Raw genomic sequence first — 6,107 nt, forward strand, 5'->3', positions numbered from 1 at the left:
TTTTTACAGCCTGCAACCTGTTTTTTACTGCTACAGACCTGTTTTTACAGCCTGCAACCTGTTTTTTACTGCTACAGACCTGTTTTTTACAGACTGCAACCTGTTTTTAACTGCTACTGCCTGTAACCTATTTTTTACTGCTACAGACCTGTTTCCTACAGCCTGCAACCTGTTTTTTACTGCTACAGACCTGTTTTCTATAGCCTGGAATCTGTTTTCTACCAAACGGCTAACAAAGGCTTAGTTTTGTAGCTGTCAGGATTTCTATTTTATTTTTTTTAATTTTTTGAAATTTTTTATCCATCACATTGAAGATGATAACGACAAGGCTATCACAAAGAGGATAATGTCTGAAAATAACAAAAGGTAACGATTGCGCAGGCGCGTCTGAAGACGTATCAGCTGTCTGACGACGACAATACCTAACGTAAAGCTTAGCTAAGATGATAATGATGGAGGTGACAACACACTCAAGGCGTAACAGCTCAGCCACCTAAAGACAAATTAAAGGATGCAATCACCTGGAAATGATTGGTAAGTTACTGAATTATTCCCATATGATGTAGCTTGTTGATAATGTCACTACAGAGACCTCACAATCTGTTTCTAATTGTGTTTTACATAACGATTATCTGGATAACCCTCAACACCACACACATGTTACTTCTATTTTAAATATCATTCTAATTTTATTTTGGATTTTCAGGTAGTTCCAGAGAACCCGTGCTGAACGTACAGGAGACCAGGATACGACGAGGTCAGGTACCACATGACACCTCATACAAGCACATTTGTTCAATAATTTGTAAATTTCTGAGTAATATGCCATACTCGTTTAAGCTGTGGTTCCTTCGAAGTGTACCTTGTAAGTTTGTATGGAGTCTTACATACACTTCGATTGACACATACTGGATAGTATAACTCACACACTCGGAATGCTTACTAGTTGGTGTCCAGCCTCGACTCATTTCGGGTAACATTAGTTGTTGAGGAACGAATGATACATATTTGTCAATTAATATAATGGAAACGTATGAAAGGATGACAAATGAACCCCGGCTGTTGTCGTGCTTTGTGATGACCCATGTATAAAGGTAACAATACCATTTGTTATCTCTCTCTCTCTCGTTCTAATATTAAACTAGTACCTATTTAATCTGAATTTTTAACAGCTTTAAGAAGCAGTCTTAATAAATGGTGTACACAAAGATTTTCTTTCTCATTCCATGCCTCTCCTCTAGGTACCTACATTCTTCAGACCACTTCAGAAGCAGCAGCAGTCTACAGGATGTTCTTAAAGAAGCGACATGACAACTCTTGAGATTTTAAAAGGTTTTTATATCTGTTGGTTTGTTCCTTAATACGTTCTCTGCCTGAACTTTTTTCAATATAATTTGCTATTTAAAAGAATAAGTAATTAGCATTGGTCACATGGGTTTTAATATGAACTTGACACGACAGTATTAAGATAATAATAACAACGGTTTCTATTAAACTCATTTCCTAAATAGCATAGAATTCTTCTAGTAATTAAAAAGATAATGTTATACAGGGTGTTAATTAAGTATGTACAATAAATTTAACAGACAATGCTTCGTTTTCGTGTTAAACTTTTGTAAAAAAATTGATGTTTCGTAAATATCTTAACCCAATTTTAGTGACACAGCTATTTATTTCAAACCGTTAGCGAAATATAAGGTGCTAATGCAAATTTGAATTTACCACCAATAAGGCACTAATTACAAGTATGTTCTGCACACGTATTAAACATATTTTATTTTTGTTCATATTAACTCATTTCCTAAATAACATGGAATTCTTCTAGTAATTAATTTTTTTATCCTTTTAAGCGCTACCCAACCGTAAGTTTTATACTAATAGCTGAAATATTATTTAGCATCAGTATATCAACCACATTATTCCTGTTGTTAAATGCTACTATGGTGGTCTAGAGGTAACGGGCTCGCTTTGGAATCCAAAGGTTCGGGGTTCGAATCTCAGACAGAGCAAGACTTTTTTAATTTAAATAAAATTCGAAACCAACTTTAAATTTACCGTCAATTGCAGCCCACCTCTCTCCTTCACTCCGATCTCTATTGCGCATGCGTTTAAATCTAGAAATTTGAATTTACCACCAATAAGGCACTAATTACAAGTATGTTCTGCGCATGTATTAAACATATTTTATTTTTGTTCATATTAACTCATTTCCTAAATAACATGGAATTCTAGTAATTAAATTTTTATCCTTTTAAGCGCTACCCAACCGTAAGTTTTATACTAATAGCTGAAATATTCAATATATCAAGCACATTATTCCTGCTGTTAGATGCTACTATGGTGGTCTAGAGGTAACGGGCTCGCTTTGGAATCCAAAGGTTCGGGGTTCGAATCTCAGACAGAGCAAGACTTTTTTAATTTAAATAAAATTCGAAACCAACTTTAAATTTACCATCAATTGCAGTCCACCTCTCTTCCTTCACTCCGATCTCTATTACACATGCGTTTAAATCTAGAAATTTGAATTTACCGCCAATTTTATTGCCGCACTCTGATTGATCAAACAACCTATCGTTACTCGATTTTAAATTTACCGCCAATTTGCCGCGATCTGATTGGTCGAGAGATGTGGCCAATTTGAATGCTACGCTCTGATTGGTCGATGGGCGTGGCCTAAAAGTGGAGTGGAGGGGGTAAAATTCACCAAAAATTTGCAATCTGAACCTTCATAAGAAAATACATGGGATTTTGGCGTCGTACGCCCCTAGCTTATCTACTAATATTAGCATATGAAATCAGAATTTCAAAGAAAATGAAATATTAAGAAATTTAAAAACAGTAATGAGTTGTGAAAACAAAAATTAAATTGAGATTTTTTATTAGTCATAAAATTATTGTAAAGTAATTGTAAGTAGCGCGGTTATTTCGAAACAAGAAAAAAAAGAGGTTTAGTTGATTTTTGAAAATTGAAAGGAAGGAGGAACATCAATCAAAATTTGAGATCAAAAACGAAGAAGATAAGATATAATTGTACGCGGGAGCGCAAATGGCTCCATCAGTCGTACGGACTCCCAACTGTGCCATTCAAATGGCTACAGTAGGAAGCGACCTGCTATATTGCAGGTGCTTGGTTGCACAACTGCCACCCACAAAGTGCGTAACACAATGTTTGAGTTGTTTGTGTTACGAGAAACAACTACTCCGAGAGCTATATGCGCCTACCGGCGTTGAATTATACTCGCAACACCTAGTGCAACAGCTAGGATCGTTTGTCAGTCTACCCACCAGGCACAGACCGGTTTCGGACTTATTAGTCCTCATCAGTGTGTCATAGGTGCGACAACCGACTAACAACCCAGCTGTTCTTCGTCGTATCATCACGAAAAGGAAATACATTGTACGCGGGAGCGAATGGCTCCATCTGTCGTGCGGCCTCCCAACTGTGCCATTCAAATGGCTAAAGTAGGGAGCGACCTGCTATATTGCAGGTACTTGGTTGCACGTCTGCCACCCACAGAGGACCAAACACAATGTTTGAGTTGTCAGTGTTACGAGAAACAACTACTCCGAGAGCTATATGCTCCTACCGGCGTTGAATTATACTCGCAACAGCTAGGATCTTTATCAGTTTGCCCACCAGGCACAGAAGTCCGAAACTGGTCTGTGTTGATGAAAAATAATGGTTTTAATTTAAATATTTTGTTTACCTTTTGTTAATTTATGCCTGAGCTCTATTAATTGATATTTCAGAGCATATTGATTCCTAATATATAATTTTATTAAAATAATATGCAGTTTCCATACTCATTGATGTTTATCTCAGCAAAATTCTATATCTGGAAAAATGTTGTAACAATTGTTTTGAGTTTTCTTTATTAGTCTCTTCAATTTTTCAAATTACCAAAAAAATTGGAAAAAGTTTTTCTTTACAGTTTTTTATGTTTTTTCGAATTATTACATCACTAATCCATAATTATGTACATGAACCTTATTAGGTAATGCTGTTCTATGTTCACTCAACACAATATTAAAGCTCAGGTGTTAGTTAAGGTGAATATTTGTTGAACAGAAAAAATAAAGGAAAGGAACGATTGCACAGGACCTCAAAAAAAAATCTACGAAAGGTCTCCTCGGCCAAACCTATCGTATTATATGTTTTTGGGTCGCTGAAACCGAATCTGCAACTCATTTGGTCCCATCACGTCAGAGTTTTTTTCTAACCTCAAAAAATAGCTGAAAATGCTGGAATTCAACAAAATCAACCGTGCAACCTGTTAAAACCTTATAACTCCACATCCTTATGATCCCGAACGAGCTCGAAAAGCCGTAAAATGATAACTCACAACCGTAAAAATACATAACCTCAAAATTGGATGAGTCCAAAACCCAAGATCCCAAAATAAGCAGCGAATAAACTTACACATAGGGCACAAATATTCATTTTTGAATAGTAAACCCTTTTAACCTAAAACAGTTCAGATAATCGATTTTGTAAATATTTCAGAATGCCTTATGCTCTGTCCATATTTAGGTATCTATTTTTGTACAACAATATTTCTTGCTTAACTTTACTTGGAAGTTTGGACTTTCCTTTAGTAATCTACTATATAACTGTTCTACTTATTCAACTCTTGTCTATTTTCACTTAGACATTATATAATTCAAAAAGTCAACATTTCAGAAACCAGGAGAGTTAACTGACGTGTCCAATTTAAATTCATTGCTATTAAGGGAAACCAAGGCATAGCGTGTCGGCACGCAATAATTTTACGTCACTCATTGTCAAAGTCTGCTGTTAATGTTTAAGTTTAAGTCACATTTTTTCAGTGTTTATGAAATTACTAAATAATAATAATAATAATAATAATAATAATAATAATAATAACTCGAACTATTAAGAAGTGTATATAATAGCGATGTAGGTGTATGCATACTTTCTGTAACTTACTATTGGTATTTCCTTTTTAGTTTTTAAATTATCGAAAATACTTTGATCTTGAAGACAACGCTAAACGTCATAGCAGTCCCTAAAACGTCTTTACAATGCTCCACCAGATACAGTGCGGCTCGGGATAAGTCGATTTAACTTACGTTAATTCAAAGTTGCTCCGTTTGGGTATACGGCCCTGAAGTTGCGACTTTGAAATATTTTTTTTTATAAATTGAAAACGCCTTATGCGATTTTGCTAAAATTTGATAAGTTGACATCGCTCTATATCAAAATTACGAGTAATATCAATCCATTGGCGCAGAACTTGCTAATTACACAATGGAAGAAAAGAAGTATAAAATTTAGATTAAGTAAATTATTTACAACGAAAAATGTACCCTTGATAAGACTAGATTACTCTCATGGTTTATTCGAAATTTGTAATTAATTGGCAGCAATTTTGACTCAAAAATTAAATTAGGAAAACATGAATGCAAATAAATATGTTGTCATGTGTGCTGTTCAAAGTGGCCACCATTTACACACATACAAAGATTTACACGACGAAGAAAATTGAAATGTAGTCTTTGTATAATTATAAATTCTTCGTCGCCTCTAAGAGTATTTGTTGCATCTTGAAGACGTTGCTATAGTTTCTCTTTGTTTTCTACCGGAAACTACAGAATTAACCCCATAAAAAATAATCCAATGGATTTAAGTCAGGAGAACGTAATGGAGCATCATTACCTCTACCCATTCATTTGTTTGGGTACTGTTGATTTAACTGGTTACAAACAGGTAATGAAAAATGTGGTGGAACCCCATCGTGCATAAACCACATATCTCTCCGAAGATGTAGAGGTATATCCCCTAACGGAAACGTATCTTGTAAATGTTCCAAATAAATTTCCATTAATCTCTGGGGTAAAATGACAGGACCAACAATAAAATTTCCAATTATTCCTGCCCACATATCAATTTAAATTCGAGTTGAAAATGTTCAACTTTCACTGTTTTCGGATTTTCATCTGCATAATAATAATTATTAATAATAATAATAATAATAATAATAATAATAATAATATTAATAATAATAATAATGATAATAATGATGATAATGATGATAATGATGATAATGATGATAATGATGATAATGATGATAATGATGATAATGATA

This window comes from Anoplophora glabripennis, unplaced genomic scaffold (assembly GCF_000390285.2).
Source record: "Anoplophora glabripennis isolate ALB-LARVAE unplaced genomic scaffold, Agla_2.0 scaffold258, whole genome shotgun sequence".
Taxonomy (NCBI): domain Eukaryota; kingdom Metazoa; phylum Arthropoda; class Insecta; order Coleoptera; family Cerambycidae; genus Anoplophora; species Anoplophora glabripennis.